General features: G+C 46.7%; 1 protein-coding gene and 1 pseudogene across 2 annotated transcripts in view; one reads left to right on the plus strand and one right to left on the minus strand.

The window, feature by feature from the left end:
* LOC308644065 (olfactory receptor 7A10-like) overlaps nt 1-17867 on the minus strand; it is a gene marked incomplete at its 3' end in the record, with an annotated part of 107564 nt that overhangs the window by 48615 nt on the left and 41082 nt on the right. The gene's annotated exons all lie outside the window — the stretch shown is intronic.
* The window catches only part of LOC308643290 (adhesion G protein-coupled receptor E2-like), a 58894-nt pseudogene that overhangs the window by 31134 nt on the left and 9893 nt on the right, over nt 1-17867 (plus strand). The window contains exons 5-11 of the transcript in view: nt 3217-3363; nt 3477-3523; nt 13133-13210; nt 13607-13784; nt 14916-15023; nt 15363-15586; nt 15767-15943. The product of the transcript in view is annotated as an adhesion G protein-coupled receptor E2-like (transcript). The remainder of the gene's footprint in view (nt 1-3216; nt 3364-3476; nt 3524-13132; nt 13211-13606; nt 13785-14915; nt 15024-15362; nt 15587-15766; nt 15944-17867) is intronic.

Consider the following 17867-nt stretch of genomic DNA (forward strand, 5'->3'; position numbering starts at 1 on the left):
GGGGGAGACTGACTTTATTATCTCAGCTCATCCTTATATATTTCTTGCAGATAGAATGGAAAGTTACTGGTAGGCAAGAGCAAGGACGGAGGGGGACAAGTGGTTCTTGTCGACTCATACTAAGCCTTCAACCAGGAACTTTATCAGACCCAAGCAGGTCAGGACGTTCCCACATGACTGTTATAGGCTGAATATGAAAACAGAAACCACAAATCTTTCAAGGCCTTGGGAGCTGGCCTCTTTGGTGTGCACACAAGAAACCAGGGCCGGTACCAAGCCCCAGGGGCCAGGGGGAATCCGATCCAGCAATATGTCCTCCAGGTTCACCTGTGTTGTTGTGATTGACAGAGTTTCCTCCCTTTTTAAGGCTGAGTACCATCCCCCTGTGGGTGGGTGTTCTCCTTATTCACTCTCCTGTGGATAGATGGACACCTCGGTTGACTCCAGAGCTTGGCTGTTGTGAATAGTGCTGCGACATGAAGTGTGCAGGTCTCTCTACTGATAGATAGAGGTCAGATCAATATTCTGATCTGGTTTCCTTTGCGTGCAAACCCAGAAGAAGGATTTCTGGATCCCATGCAGTTCTATTTTTAATATCTGAGGACCGTCCCCACTGCCTTCCGTCACAGCAGGGCTCACTTACGTTCCCAGCCATGGTGTGCACAGCGTCCTTTGCTCTGCCTGCTGGCCACCCGTGTGCCCATCCAGCTTCCCCAACAGCCACCAGCAGGTGTGAGGTGATGTTTCACCACAGTTCATTTCTAGTCCCCTGAGGATTGCTGATGGCACAGGATTTCTCCTGGGCCTCTGGGCCCTTCTCCTGTTGTCCTTTGAGAAGCGTCTGTTCAGGTCACTTGCCCAATTGCGGATGGGGTGAGTGGGTTTCTTACTGCTGAGTTGCTTGATCAAGCTCCTCATGATACTTTGCATGTTACACCTAATAAGATGCGTGGCTTGTGAGTGTGCCTCCTGTTCCCTGAGTTGTCCCTCACTCTGTCCACTGTTTCCTTTGCTTTTCAAAAGCTGTTAGTTGGCTACGATCCCGTTGGTCCATTTGTATTTTGCTGCCTGTGCCTTGGGTCCCATCCAAACCATCACTGACAGGCCAACGTCACCAGCTCTCCCCTGTGCTCTCCGCTAAGCAGCTGGGCAGGTCCAATCTGACCTTCACTGTTTAATCTGAGGTGATTTTTATGTGGTGTGAGGGGAGGCTCTGATGTCCTCCTGGTTGGCATGTCCAGGGTCCCAGACCTTTTACTGAAGAGTCCTTCCCATTGTGAGCTCTTGGCACCTTCATCAAAGATCAGCTGTAAATATGTGGGTTTTTCTGGGCTGTCTGTTCTGCTCCGTGGCTGTGTGTGTCCCCATACAGAACCACACTGTGTTGTCACTACAGCTTCACAGGAGATTCTGAAGTCAAGTCATGGGATGTGCCCAGCTTTGCTCTGTTTCTGAGCACCTGGATTTATCCTCAGGTGTTAAGGATGAGTGTCACTCTGGGAAGCCCTTGGCCATGGTCTCCCACCCCCACTGCTTAGGCATCAAGATTGGCCATCACTGCCACCTTCTCCCTGAGTGTAGACCACCTGTAGGACCCCAGTGGTGCAAAGATTCCCACAGGGGAGGGTCCAGGGAATGGCTGGGCCTCCCTCTGCCACTCCAGGATGGAGAGGAGATGTAGATCCCTTGCCAGGCCCCACCATGGCACAGAATCTGAACCCACATGTCCTTGGGCTCTGCTCCAGAGAGCAGAGTGGTCCTGGGACTTCCAGAGCAGCCCGGCCTCAGGAGGTCCACCTGGGATCTTAGGTCTGTCCACATCTCACAGCAGGGTCAGGCTGAGACCAGGGTCTCTTCCCTGAGGGAAAGCACAACTTTAGGAGGTGAGCCTTTGACCCGTCGTGTTGCAGACATCACCAAATGAGGGCCATGAGAGTGTCCTGTGGAAAATCTGCAGACGACCAGGTCATACAGGGCACAATTGCTGCACGTGCAGCCCAGGATGTGTGCGCATTTCTGGAGCCAAGAATCCTTTATTAATGAGAGGAGAACAGCTGCAAGGTAGGCCCTTCCCCCACCTCCCCATCATCAGGGTTGAGGTTGCCAGACCCTTTCCTGTGACATCTAGGTGGCAGAACCCTGGTTACAGGAGTGGTGCCCTGGTCTGAGACAGGCAGCTGTGTGTACCTGACGCCCAGCACAGAAGCAGGGTAGCATGAACGTCAGGGGCCAGCTCTGTGACTGGCTGCCTAGGTCCAAAACCTGCCTGTGCCACCTGTTAGCTGCATGTTTTTAGTCAAATCACTACCTCTCTTTGAACTTGGTCTACCCATATGTATCATAAAGGTGATCATAACAGTGCCTACCTCCTGTGTCTTCCAGGAGGATTATGAAAATTACAGGTGCCTGTAAGACAGCCTGGCCCATGGTGGGTGCTGGACTCTTCTTATGTGTTTAAAAGATGAGCACATCTGCACCCATTTAAGGAGTTGCCCAGAGTTTGGGTCTTCCTGGGGGCCATGTCCCGGCCACTCAGAAGAAAGCTAGTTCCACACAACTTGCTCTGGTTCTTGCCATGTTCTGGCCTGACACCATGATTCCCAGGAGGAGTAACTTCCACACATGAGCAGGATTTGCCTCCTTCCAGGGCAAGGTGGTTAAGCAAAGAAATCTGCTTCCAGCATCCATGGGGCCAGGTGGAATCCAGCAGTGGGTGGGCAGGAGCCAGGACCCATCCACAGAGAAGATGCTAGTGCCAAGTACACAGAGGGAAAAGGGAAGGTGCATGAATGTAAGAGGTACAAAGGGATAAACTGGGGATCAAGGGGACCCTGAGGACACAAGGTCCCTATGGGTGCACATTGTGCCACGTGTACATACCTTGGCCAAAGTATCCAGGGGGCTGTATGGAAAGACCATGGTCTTGGGAAAGGAACAGGGGTTCTGACGAGAGGCTCCTGAGGGACGTGGGAAGCAGCAAAAAACTAACTGGGGTGACATGTTTCTGCAGCCTCACAACGTGCATCAGTACAGAGAAGGCATGGGGTGCATCAGGCCTCACACACTCCTCGTCACACACACAAGGGTGCAGGTCGCTAGGTGGCAGCACTGCAGCCCAGGCAGGGCACTAATGGGGGAAAAGGGGGTGGAGCTCGGATGGTGGAGAGCACTGGTCCTGGCTTCAGCGGGAACCAACCCCTCTCTCTATGTCCCCAGATGTGGACGAGTGCAGCTCCGGAGAGCATAAGTGCCACCACTCCACCACCTGCACCAACACCTGTGGGTGGTACTGGTGCTACTGCCTCCCAGGCTGGGAACCGATTCCTGGGAGCATCAATGGCATGTACAACAACATCTGCAAAGGTACCCAGCCTGCCCAACCCCAGAACTTCCTCCACCCCCCACATACCAGCACACGCACACACATGTCCATACACACATGCTCCTCCTAATGAATCACTGTCCTGTCCCGGCAGTCAAGCCCTTCTTCACCTGGCCTCTGCCCCCTGGAGTCCACAGCCAGGTAAGCCACCCCAACCAGGACACGGAGATGGAAATCCCTGGTGCAGCACCCTGTCCACCAAATGAGGGCCATGAGAGAAAGGAGCTGCCTATTCCACTATTTGGCCCTGAGCATCCCACCCACCTGTGACCCCTCATCTCACCTCCCAGAGTCTCTCCCACTTCATTGACAAAGTCAACAATCTGCAAAGGCATTTAAAGTCAGCCATGGCCAAGGACACCATTCAGGTAAGGGCAGGATCCAGGGGAAGCTGGTGGAGACCTCCCATAGAGGGAGGGGGGCAGCTTTGGTCTGGGGGGGGGGGGAATAGGCCCAAGCACAGTGGGGTCCTGCTCTGAGCTGGCCACTCTCCCAGGACAGGTGGAAGAGGACACTGGGAGCCACACACACTGTTGGATGCCCACGTACACTGTCTGTCCTCTTGCTCTCATCCTGGTCTTTGTCATCCTTGACAGTCACGAACCAGGGCTGACCTCTGAGGAGCAAGGGCCACCCAGGGAGTCCCAAACCATGCTCTCTCTATCCCCAACTGGACAGTGTCTGGTCTGCTCTCTGGGGCTGAGTGGTCAAGCTCTTTGTGTGGACCTTCTGGCCCGAGTCCACCTGCTCTGTGCCCCCATCCCTCCAGGGGATCATGCAGGAGGTGGATGAGCTGCTGGAGACCCCTGGGGACCTGGAGACCCTGCCCCCCTCACAGAAGCACAATGTGGCCACTCACCTGCTGACAGACCTGGCGAATGCCCTGAGACACCTGAGCAGGGTTCTGCCTGAGGGGACAGCAACCTTCAATTATTCTGCAGGCACACGTAAGTCCCTGGCTCTGCGCCAGTCCCTGTTCATTGCCTCATCCTCTTCTTAACCCACTAGTGCTGAGTGGCCACACTGTACTTCAGCGTAACTCACATAAATAATCACAACCTTGAAAAAGGCATAAAACCAAAAATAGTACACATTTAAGTAGCAAATAGAAAAAGATTCAAAAAAATAATGTGGAAGAATACAAATGAATCTTTTTTTAAGTATGCTATGTTTCATTGTGGTAAAATTCACATCACATAAAATTCACGATTTAAGTTCAACACTTATCATTCACCAAAAAATAAATATGTAAATAAAATCCACCTGATCTACATTTCAGTGGAATCAAGAACCTTCACAAACTGATGAAGCCATCACCTCCATTTCTAAGACAGTTTTCTCTAAAATTAAACACAGTGCCTCCTTGGCTTTCATTCCTCATTCCTCACCTCCCCCAAACCTGGCATCCACTCTCCTGCTTGTTGTCTTACAGGAGCTGCCTATTCCACTATTTAGTGTAAAGCAAAGTACGACCTGTCCATCTAGCTTCTTCCACCTAAAATAATGCTGTTGAGCATGGCATAGCATCACTGCATGCCTCTTCAGAGTTGAGTATTATTCCATCCTATAGGTGTTGAGTTTACCGACTCAGCCACTGATAAACATTTGGGTTCGTGCCACCTTTTGGCTGTTGTAAATAGTGCTGTGAAGATATTGTTATATAAGTGTTTGTTTGAATAACTATTTGCAGTTCTTGGAGTATCTACCAAGAACTTGCTAGGTACCATGGTAATTCTGGGTTCAATTTTTGGGGGAACCACGAGACTGTTTGCAAAGTGGCTGTATTACTGTATATTATACCAGAGGGTGCAAAACCTTGGAAAAAAAAGTGTTATTTCTGATTAATTTGGTTTTATCACGGCCGTTCTAGTGCATGTGAGGAGATGTCTCATTGCTGGTTTCAGTTGCATCTCCCTGTTGACTGGTGATGGTTAGCATCTTTTCATGTGCCTCTGGCCATTTGTGTATCTTTTTGGAGAAATGTCTGTTCAGATCCTTTGTGCATTTGTGATTGGGTTGGTCCTTTGGTTCTTGAGTTATAAAAACTTTTCATCTATTTTCACAGGAGACCATTATGAGATGTGCAACTTGGAAATGCTTTCTCCATCCTATGGATTATATTTTCATCTCTGTGATAATCGTTTCCCTTTAAAGTCAGATGTTTTGAATTTTGAGGACGACTACTTTATCTACTTTCTCCTTCAGTGCTGTACATTCAGTGTCATACCTAACAATCCATTGCCAAAATCCAAGAATCTCCTATGAGCTTCAGTTCTTAGATTGAGGCCTTGTTCTATTTTGAGTTAATCTGTGTGTGTGGTGTGAGGTAGGGGTCCACGTCCTTCTTTCTCCTTGGATATCCCGTAATCCCTCATCAATCATTGAAGAGACTGTTCTTATGTCCATTCAATAGTCTTGGTCCCCTGGCTGAAAACCAATTGACCACAGAGGTGTAGGTTTATTTCTGGGCTCACCTTTCCCTCTGTCTTCATGCCAGTACCACACTGCTTTGGGCTCCTCTCATTGGCTGTCAGTTCTGAAATCAGGAGTGTGAGTCCTCCACCTTTGTTGCTCTTTTCAGCCATCCTTTAACTACTTGGATCTCTTGCAATTCCGTGTTAGTTTTAAAGTGAGTTCCACTTAAGAAAATTATAACGTTAATGGGCTGTTGGGACATTGATAGGATGACATTGACCCTGTAGATCTCTTTGGAGAGTGTCTCCATCTTACCAATATAATGTTCCCCAATCCATGAACATGAGGTGTTCATGTTAGGGTCTCCTTTCAAAACCCTCTATAGTTCTCTAAGGACAAGTCCTGAGTTTCTTAGTTAAATTGATTCCTAATATTTTGTTACAGATTGTGTTCATAAGCAATAAAGTCTCTTATTTTCTTTTCTTGAGATGTATTTATCTGGTTTGGGCACCAGAGTAATATTGGCCTCCAGGAATTATCAGGTGGTGTCCCCTCTTCTGTTATTTGAAAGAGTTTAAAAAGTTGTCATTCTTCCCTATATTGTTGGTGAATTTTACAATCAAAACCATCTGATTTCAGATGTTCATTTAGGAGGCTTTTCATTATTGCTTCAATCCCTTTACCTGTGATAGGTCTCTTCAGATTTTCTACTTCTTCTTGAGTCAGTTTTAGTAGTTTCTGCATCCCTAAGAATTTGTCCATTTCATCTAAGTTTTCTAATTTGTTGGTGCAAAATTGCTCCTACTGTTACAATTCTTCATAAAACCAGATTTCATATACAAATGTGTATGCACTCATGTACACACAATATATATATACATATATACGAAATCTAAGGTTACAAAATATTATAAACATATATATGTGTCTTTATATGCACTTGAATATATGTGTTATTATAGTAAATTGGAAGTAAAACAAATACATGTATATCATGAGACATGTGTACATATACAATATTCACATATACACATATATATTCCTAACAAAACTCTTCTTATTCCTACAACTGATAGAACTGTCTGTAAAAGTGCAGAAGCGAGGAGATGGCAATTTCACCTTGAGTCTGAATCAGGCAAAGATGCAGCTGAACTGGAATCTAGCACAGAAATCTGCTCACAGAGGTAACATCTGAGATGGGGAAAAGGTGGGATGTCCATCTTTACACAAGTACCATACTGTTGGAAGAGACCTCAGGGTAGGAAAAGATACCCAAGGACGTGAAAAAATACAGAATTCAAGACTAAAGGGTGATGTGGGTGGGAAGAGGTCGCTAGAAGAGCGTCCAAAGGGGAGGTTCTGGGGAGTGATGGGGCCACATTCTGTTGTGTGCACGTGTGAATGTGGAGCAGCAACTCCCACTATTATGTATCATTATAATACAACAATTCAAAAGGAGCAGAGGCCATCTCAGGAGGAGGCCCTGGAGGAGACCGTGAGATTCACCCATGGCCTCGTCCTGCAGGCCCTTCTGTGGTGGGCTTGGTCTCCACCCCAGGGATGGGCAAGCTGCTGGCCGAGGCTCCCCTGGTCCTTGAGCCTGAGAAGCAGGTGGCTCCCCATGGGTCACCTGAGGACTTGCTGCACAGAGTCTCACCTGTCCTGCTCTCAGATGTCATCTCAGTCTCTTTGAGCAGCAAGGACACCCAGAACCTCAACTGGCCAGTTACCTTCACCTTTTCCCATCCTGTGAGTATGCGGGTGTGGGGGGACCATTGTGTGGGAAGAGTCCCAGATCCAGGCACACTCTTGTTGTCTGTCTTAAAATTGAGGTTTGGTGGGACTCCCTACAGGTGCCCCCCATCCAGGAAATTCAGCCCTTCCCAAGCCAGCCCTAAGGGGTCAGTTTCTCCAAGCACAAAAAGACCAGCTCACACCTCTGTTCTGTTCCTACAGCTGGTGACCTCTGAGCCAAAGCATGAAGTTCTCTGTGTCTTTTGGGACCATGCCCAGAATGGATGTGGTCACTGGACCACTGCAGGCTGCAAGACATTGGGCACCAGAGATGGCAGCACCACCTGCCGCTGTACCCGCCTCAGCAGCCATGCAATCCTTAGGGCCAGCTACAAAGTGCAGGTGAGAGGCTGCCTTCTGCATCGACTGCTGCAAAACAGATTTATGCAAATGTCGCTGCTCAAGTAAAACAAATTTGTTATATCACATTTCTGTGGGTCAGCAACCCAGCATGCAGGGGATAGGTTCCTTGCACATGGTCTTACGAGGCTGAAATGATTGCATTGGCCAGGGCTGCAGTCTCACTTGGGACTCATGGCCTTTCTTCCAGCTCCCTAGTTGCAGGCAGAATGCAGTTCCCTTCTCTTAGCAGCTTTCAGCAGGGGACCACACTCCCTTCCTAAGAGCCACCCACATTTCTTCTCATATGACCTCTTTTAGGCCTTCTTCACCAGGCCTCTGCCCCCTGAAGTCAACAGCAAGGTGAGCCACCCTAGCCAGGACAGGGAGGTGGGAATCCTGGCATGGCCGAGAGTCCACCACTTAGTCCTGAGCTTCCCATCCACCCATGACCCCTCATCTCACCTCCTCAGAGTCTCTCCCGCTTCTTTGACAAAGTCAACAATCTGCACAGAGATTTCAAGCCTGTTGTGGCCAAGCACATCATGCAGGTAAGGGCAGGATCCAGGGGAAGCAGGGGGAGACCTCCCATAGAGGGAAGGGGGCCGCTGTGGTCTGGGGGAAGGGGGACAGGCCCAAGCACAGTGGGGTCCAACTCTGAGCTGGCCACTCTCCCAGGGCAGGTGGAAGAGGACACTGGGAGCCACACACACTGATGGATGCCCACGTGCACTGTCTGTCCTCTTGCTCTCATCCTGGTCTTTGAGTTTTGTCATCCCTGAAAGTCACGAACCAGGGCTGACCTCTGAGGAGCAAGGGCCACCCAGGGTGTCCCAAACCATGCTCTCTCTATCCCCAACTGGACAGTGTCTGGGTCTGTTTTCTGGGGCTGAGTGGTCAAGCTCTTTGTATGGTCCTTCTGGCCCGAGTCCACCTGCTCTGGGCCCCCATCCCTCCAGGGGATCATGCAGGAGGTGGATGAGCTTCTGGAGACCCCTGGGGACCTGGAGACCCTGCCCCCCTCACAGAAGCACTGCGTGGCCACTCACCTGCTGACAGGCCTGGAGAGTGCCCTGAGAAACCTGAGCAGGGGTCTGCCTGAGGGGACAGCAAACTTCAATTATTCTGCAGGCACACGTAAGTCCCTGGGTCTGCTCCAGGCCCCATTCCTGCCTCATCCTCTTCTTATCCCACGAGAGCTGAGTGGCCACACTGTACCTCAGCATGACTCCCATAAATAATCACAACAGTGAAAAAGGCAGAAAACCACAAATAGTTCACATTTAAGTAGCAAATAAAAACAGATTCCAAAAACTAATGTGGAAGAATACAAATGAATCTTTTTTAAGTATGCTTTGTTTCATTGTGGTAAAATTCACATAACATAAAATTCACCTTTTAAGTTCATCACTTATTATTCATCAAAAAATAAAATATGTAAATAAAATTTTGTTCTACATTTCAGTGGAATCAAGGACATTCACAAACTAATGCAGCCATCACCTCCATTTCTGAGACATTTTTCTCCAAAATTAAATACAGTGCCTCCTCAGCTTTCAACCCTAATTCCTCCCCTCCCCCAAACCTGGCATCCACTCACCTGCTTGCTGTCTTAAAGTGCTGCCTATTCTACAATTTAGTGTAAAGCAAAGTGTGACCTGTCCCTCTAGCTTCTTTCACCTAGAATAATGCGGTTGAGCATTGCATACCATCACTCCATCCCTCTTCACAGTTGAGCATTATTCCATCCCATAGGTGTTGAGTTTACCGACTCAGCCACTGATAAACATTTGGGTTGGTTCCACCTTTTGGCTGTTGTAAATAGTGCTGCAAAGATATTGATGTATAAGTGTCTGTTTGAATAATTATTTGCAGTTCTTTGAGTATCTACCAAAGAGTAGACTTGCTAGGTACCATGGTAATTCTGGGTTCAATTTTGGGGGGAACCATGAGACTGTTTGCAAAGTGGCTGTATTACTGTATATTATACCAGAGGGTGCAAAGCCTTGGAAAAAAGTGTTACTTCCAATTAATTTGATTTTATCACGTCTGTTCTAGTGCATGTGAGGCGATGTCTCATTGCCAGTTTGAGTTGCATCTCCCTGTTGACTGGTGATGGTTAGCACCTTTTCATGTGCCTCTGGGCCATTTGTGTATCTTTTTGGAGAAATGTCTGTACAGATCCTTTGTGCATTTGGGATTGGGTTGGTCCTTTGGTTCTTGAGTTATAAAAACTTTTCATCTATTTTCACAGGAGACCATTATGAGATGTGCAACTTGGAAATGCTTTCTCCATCCTATAGATTATACTTACACATCTGTGATAATTGTTTCACTTTAATGTCATATGTTTTCAATTTTGAGGAAGTCTACTTTATCTACTTTCTCCTTCATTGTTGTATATTCAGTGTCATATCTAACAATCCATTGCCAAATCTAACGTCCTCTTATGGGCTTCAGTACTTAGATTGAGGCCTTGTTCTATTTTGAGTTAATCTGTGTGTGTGGTGTGAGGTAGGGGTCCAGGTCCTTCTTTCTCCTTGGATATCCAGTAATCCCTCATCAATCATTGAAGAGACTGTTCTTATGCCCATTCAATAGTCTTGGTCCCTGGCTGAAAACCAATTGACCACAGAGGTGTAGGTTTATTTCTGGGCTCACCTTTCCCTCTGTCTTCACGCCAGTACCAGGCTGCTTTAGGCTCCTCTCATTGGCCGTCAGTTCTGAAATTAGGAGTGTGAGTCCTCCACCTTTGTTGCTCTTTTCAGCCATCCTTTAACTACTTGGATCTCTTGCAATTCCGTGTTAGTTTTAAAGTGAGTTTTCCACTTAAGCAAATTATAATGTTAATGGGCTGTTGGGACATTGATAGGATGACATTGACCCTGTAGATCTCTTTGGAGAGTGTCTCCATCTTACCAATATAATGTTCCCCAATCCATGAACATGAGGTGTTCATGTTAGGGTCTCCTTTCAAAACCCTCTATAGTTCTCTAAGGACAAGTCCTGAGTTTCTTAGTTAAATTGATTCCTAATATTTTATTACAGATTGTGTTCATAAGCAATAAAGTCTCTTATTTTCTTTTCTTGTGATGTATTTATCTGGTTTGGGCACCAGAGTAATATTGGCCTCCAGGAATTATCAGGTGGTGTCCCCTCTTCTGTTATTTGAAAGAGTTTAAAAAGTTGTCATTCTTCCCTATATTGTTGGTGAATTTCACAATCAAAACCATCTGATTTCAGATGTTCATTTAGGAGGCTTTTCATTATTGCTTCAATCACTTTACCTGTGATAAGTCTCTTCAGATTTTCTACTTCTTCTTGAGTCAGTTTTAGTAGTTTCTGCATCCCTAAGAATTTGTCCATTTCATCTAAGTTTTCTAATTTGTTGGTGCAAAATTGCTCCTACTGTTACAATTCTTCATAACTTCAGATTTCATATACATGTGTGTATGTACTTACATGTATACACAACACCTATATATGAAATCTGAGGTTACATAAGATTATATACATATATATGTGTCTTTATATACACTTGAATATATGTGTGATTATAGTAAATGGGAAGTAAAACAAATACGTGTATATCATGTGTCATATGTGTACATGTATAATATTCACATACACATATATATTCCTAACAAAACTCTTCTTATTCCTATAACTCATAGAACTATCCATAAAAGTGCAGGAGCAAGGAGATGGTAATGTCACCTTGAGTCTGAATCAGGCAAAGATGCAGCTGAACTGGAATCTGGCACAGGAATCTGCTCACAGAGGTAACATCTGAGATGGGGAGAAGGTGGAATGTCCACCTTACACCAGTACCATACTGTTTGGAAGAGCCTTCAGGGTGGGAAAAGATACACAAGGATGTGAAAAAATACATAATTAAAGACTAAGGGTGTTGTGGGTGGGAAGAGGTCACTAGAAGAGCATCCAAAGGGGAGGTTCTGGGGAGTGATAAGGCCACATTCTGTTGTGTGCACGTGTGAATGTGGAGCAGCAATTCCCACTATTATGTATCATTATAAGACAACAATTCAAAAGGAGGAGAGGCCATCTCGGGAGGAGGCCCTGGAGGAGACACTGAGACACACCCGTGGCCTCGTCCTGCAGGCCTTTCTGTGGTGGGCTTGGTCTCCAATTCAGGGATGGACAAGCTACTCGCTGAGGCTCCCCTGGTCCTGGAGCCTGAGAAGCAGGTGGCTCCCCATGGGACATATGAGGACTTGCTGCCAAGAGTCTCACCTGTCCTGCTCTCAGATGTCATCTCAGTCTTTTTGAGCAGCAACAACACCCAGAACCTCAGCTCGCCAGTTACCTTCACCTTCTCCCATCCTGTGAGTGGGGGGTGGCGGACCATGGTGTGGGAAGAGCCCCAGATCCAGGCACACTCTTGTTGTCTGTCTTAAAATTGAGGTTTGGTGGGACTCCCTACAGGTGCCCCCCATCCAGGAAATTCAGCCCTTCCAAAGCAGCGCTAAGGGGTCAGTATCTCCAAGCACAAAAAGACCAGCTCACACCTCTGTTCTATTCCTATAGCGGGTTACCTCTGAGCCAAAGCATGAAGTTCTCTGTGTCTTTTGGGACCATGGCCAGAATGGATGTGGTCACTGGGCCACTGCAGGATGCAAAACATTGGGCACCAGAGATGGCAGCACCACCTGCCACTGTACCCGCCTCAGCAGCCATGCAGTCCTTAAGGCCAGCTACAACGTGCAGGTGAGAGGCTGCCTTCAGCATTGACTGCTACAAAACAGATTTATGCAAATGTCACTGCTCAAGTAAAACAAATTTGTTATCTCACATTTCTGTGGGTCAGCATCCCAGTGCAGGGGGGGGGATAGGTTCCTTGCACATGATCTCTCAAGGCTAAAATGATCGCATTAACCAGGGCTGCAGACTCACCTGGGAATCATGGCCCTCCTCCCATCTCCCTGGCTGCAGGCAGAATACAGGTCCCTTCTCTTAGCAGCTTTCAGCAGGGGACCACACTCCCTTCCTAAGAGCCACCCACATTTCTTCTCATATGACCTCTTTTAGGCCTTCTTCACCAGGCCTCTTCCCCCTGAAGTCAAAAGCAAGGTGAGCCACCCCAGCCAGGACAGGGAGGTGGGACTCCCTGGGGCAGCACCCTGTCAACCCCTTTACCCTGAGCTTCCCACCCACACATGACCCCTCATCTCACCTCCCCAGAGTCTCTCCCACTTCTTTGACAAAGTCAACAATCTTCACAAAGATTTCAAGCCAGTTGTGGCCAATGACACCATCCAGGTAAGGGCAGGATGCAGGGAAGCAGGTGGAAAACTCCCACAGAGGGAGGGAGGCATCGTTGGTCTGGGAGAAGGGGGACAGGCCCAAGCACAGTGAAGGCCTGTTCTGAGTTGGCCACTCTCCCAGGGCAGGTGGAAAAGGACACTCGGAGCCACACACACTGTTGGATGCCCATGTGCACTGTCTTCCTCTTGCTCTGATCCTGGTCTTTGTCATTCTTGACAGTCACGAACCAGGGCTGACCTCTGATGAGCAAGGTCCACCCAGGGAGTCTCAAACCATGCTCACTATCCCCAACTGGACAGTATCTGGTTTGCTCTCTGGGGCTGAGTGGTCAAGCTCTTTGTGTGGTGCTTCTGGCCCGAGTCCACCTGCTCTGTGCCCCCATCCCTCCAGGGGATCATGCAGGAGGTGGATGAGCTGCTGGAGACCCCTGGGGACCTGGAGACCCTGCCCCCCTCACAGAAGCACAGTGTGGCCTCTCACCTGCTGACCGGTCTGGAGAGTGCCCTGACACACCTGAGCAGGGGTCTGGCTGAGGGAACAGCAACCTTCAATTATTCTGCAGGCACACGTAAGTCCCTGGGTCTGTACCAGCCCCTTTTCATTGACTCATCCTCTTCTGATCCCACTAAAGCTGAGGGTGGCCACACTGTACCTCAGTGTAACTCACATAGATAATCACAACAGTGAAAAAGGCATAAAACCAAAACTAGTACACATTTAGGTAGCAAAATAGAAACAGATTCAGAAAACTAATGTGGAAGAATACAAATGAATTTTTTAAGTATGCTTTGTTTTATTGTGGTAAAATTCACATCACATAAAATTCACCATTTAAGTTCACCATTCATCATTCACCAAAAAATAAAATGTATAAATAAAATCCACCAATTCTACATTTCAATGGAATTAAGAACATTCACAAACTGATGTAGCCATCACCTTCATTTCTAAGACATTTTTCTCCAAAATCAAACACAGTGCCTCCTTGGCTTTCATCTCTCATTCCTCCCCTCCCCCAACTCTGGCATCCACTCACCTGCTTGCTGCCTTAATGGAGCTGCCTAGTCCACCATTTAGCAAAAAAACAATCATTTAAAGTGTGACCTGTCCCTCTAGCTTCTTTCACCTAGAATAATGCTTTTGTAATCAGAGTTTAGAAAGAATTCATGTTCATTCTTCCCGATGTGGTTAGTGAAATTCAGCCATATGAACTGGGTGAAAATCTGATCTCTCATGTTCATGTAGGAGGTTTTTCACTATTGATTCAATCTCTTTACCCATTATAGGTCTCTTCAAATTTTCCACTTCTTCTTGAGTCAGTTTTGGTAGTTTCTATAACCCTCAGAATATGTCCATTTCATCTCAGTTACCTAGTATGTTGGTGCACAATTGCTCCTACGGTTAAAATTCTTCACAACTTCAGATTTCATATACATGTATGCATACACACATATGTATAAACAACACATATATATATATATACACATACATATAAAATCTGAAATTACAAAGGATTATATACATATATGTATGTGTACACATGTGTGTCTATATATACACATATACATGTGTGTGGTTATAGTGCATTGGAAGTTACACATAGGTCCTTGATATATGTGATATACACATGTACATATTCAATATCCACTATACACATATATATTCCTAACATAACTCTTCGTCTTCTCATGACTCATAGAACTGTCCCTAGAGGTACAGAAACACGGAGTTTGCAATGTCACCTTGAGTCTGAATCAGGCAAAGATGCACCTGAACTGGAATATGGCACAGGAATCTTGTTACACAGGTAACATCTGAGATGGGGAGAAGGTGGATGTCCACCTTACACCAGTACCATACTGTTTGGAAGAGGCTTCAGGGTGGGAAAGATGCCCAAGGATGTGAAAAAATACAGAATTAAAGTCTAAAGGGTGATGTGGGTAGGAAGAGGTCACTAGAAGAGCATCCAAAGGGGAGGTTCTGGGGAGTGATGAGGCCACATTCTATTGTGTGCACGTGTGAATGTGGAGCAGCAACTCCCACTATTATGTATCATTATAAGACAACAATTCAAAAGGAGGAGACGCCATCTGAGGAGGAGGCCCTGGAGGAGACCCTGAGACTCACCCGTGGCCTCATCCTGCAGGCCCTTCTATGGTGGGCTTGGTCTCCACCCCAGGAATGGACAAGCTGCTGGCCGAGGCTCCCCTGGTCCTGGAGCCTGAGAAGCAGGTGGCTCCCCATGGGACACACAAGGACTTGCTGCCGAGAGTCTCGTCTGTCCTGCTCTCAGATGTCATCTCAGCCTTTTCGAGCAGCAATGACACCCAGAACCTCAGCTCGCCAGTTATCTTCACCTTCTCCCATCCTGTGAGTGTGTGTGTGTGGGGGGGGGTCCATGGTGTGGGAAGAGCCCCAGGCCCAGGCACACCCTTGTTGTCCTCTTAACCTTGAGGTTCAACAGGACTCGCCACAGGAAAGCCATCCCTTCCTGGGTCAGCATCTCTGAGCACAGGAAGACCAGCTCACACCCCTGTCCTGTTACTACAGCTGGTGACACCTGCACCAAGGTATGAGCTGCTCTGTGTCTCCTGGGACCACAGCCAGAATGGGAGTCACTGGACCACTGCAGGCTGCAGAACAGTGAGCACAGGAGGTGGCAGCACCACCTGCCACTGTACCCACCTCAGCAGCTTTGCCGTCCTCATGGTCCACTATGATGTGCAGGTGAGAGGCTGCCTTCAGCATCGATTGCTGCAAAACACACTTATGCAAGTGTCGCTGCTGAATTAAAACAAATTTGTTCCCTCGAGGTTTCTGTGGGTCAGCAACCCAGGACAGGGGGATGCCTTCCTTGTACAGATTCTAAAAGACTGACAAGATCACATCAGCCAGGGCCGCAGTCTCTTCTGGGTCTTGCAGCCCTCCTCCAGCTCCCTGGTTGCTGGCAGAGTTCAGTTCCCTTCTCTTAGCAGCTGTCAGGGGGGAACCACACTCAGTTCCTAAGAGCCACCCACATTTCCTCTCCTATGACCCTTGGTTGGCCTTCTCACAAAACACCAGTGTTCCTATCTGAAAACCAGCATGAAAATGCCCCTTGTATAGAATCCCTCTCAAGTTTTGAATCTGTTTTCCCAGGAAGAGTCCAGATCTTTAAAGCAATTGCTTGATTACACCAGATCAGGAAAATAAACTCCCTAATCTAAAAGACAACAGATCGAGTCCTAAATTCCACCTGCAAAATCCCTCTACAGCAACACCTAGTTTATCAGAGAATTTAATAATTAGAAGAAGGTTTGTGTAACAGCAGGGGGTGGACATATAAAGACCATGTTAGAATTCTACTTACCACCAGGGTCTGTAAGTCAACCGTGGTCGGGTTTCAGGTTTACAAAAAAGGAAGGTCTGGTGAAGGTGGAGGCCAGAGGGGTTCAGGGGAGTCAGAGAGGATGGCTGGACTGGGGGCTGTTTACCTCCTCCTCCTATATCCAACTGAGTGGACACTTCTGCTTCCCCAGGTTCAGACTCTTAGGTGAGCTCACATTATGGGTATTTACTGTGAACACCCTGTGACTATGAGCATGACAAAGATATCAGCCAAGAGCTTTTTATATATTACAGAAATTAGATTTTATCTTTACATCAGAAGTTCTCAAAATCCATGACATGTTAATATCACTTGGAGGACTGTTTATTTTTAAGTGATTTCTTAGGAAACAATTTCAATTTTTTTGATACATTTCAAGAACAAAAAAATAGAAGAAATAGATCAAATACTTGGTTAAAGGAAGAAAATTAATGATGATGGCAATTTAAAATTTACACTTTCCCACCTATTTCTCCAAGTCCTCTTAAAACCATGAGGAAATGAAAAGAAAACCCACCACCCCATTACTCTTTACCCAGAGGCATCTATTTTGAAAGTTTTGCCTCTGTTTCATTTATCAGGTGTCATTCTTTCCCTCTGCTCCTCCTCTGTCCTTCCTCCTAATTTCCCAATTTTGTCTTTACACCAGGGTCTCAAATGTAGCATGTACAAATGTCACCTGCAGGGTTTGAACTTTGTTTTCAAACATTTTCTTGGAAAACCATTTCAAATTTACAGATATGTTGCAAAAACAAAATTCACACAAACAACAACTGAGTGCACTTGATCCAGATGTACCTAATTTGAATTTTTTACCTTCATTATTTACCATTTGAAAATTTCCCCTCCCTCTTTCCTCTTCTCTCCTCTTTACCTCAATTACACTGAAATAGAAATGATGGTGGGCTTTTAAATGTCCTTATGGCTTTAAGATGACTTTCAGAAAGAAATGGGGGAAAGGTGAAGTTTAAGCTACTGTTATCATTAATTTTATTTTTAACCAAGTATCTAGGGGCTGGGGATGTGGCTCAAGCGGTAGCGCGCTCACCTCGCATGCGTGCGGCCCGGGTTCGATCCTCAGCACCACATACCAACAAAGATGTTGTGTCCGCCGAGAACTAAAAAAATAAATATTAAAAGTTCTCTCTCTCTCTCTCTCACTCTCTCTCCTCTCTCACTCTCTCTTTAAAAAAAAAAAAAAAAAAAAAAAAAAAAAAAAAAAAAAAAAAAAACCAAGTATCTAATTCTAACTTCACAGGGACTTGTGGCCAGTAAGGAACAGGC

This window comes from Spermophilus citellus (genome assembly GCF_964194105.1).
Source record: "Spermophilus citellus genome assembly, chromosome: 3".
NCBI classification, from domain to species: Eukaryota; Metazoa; Chordata; class Mammalia; order Rodentia; family Sciuridae; genus Spermophilus; species Spermophilus citellus.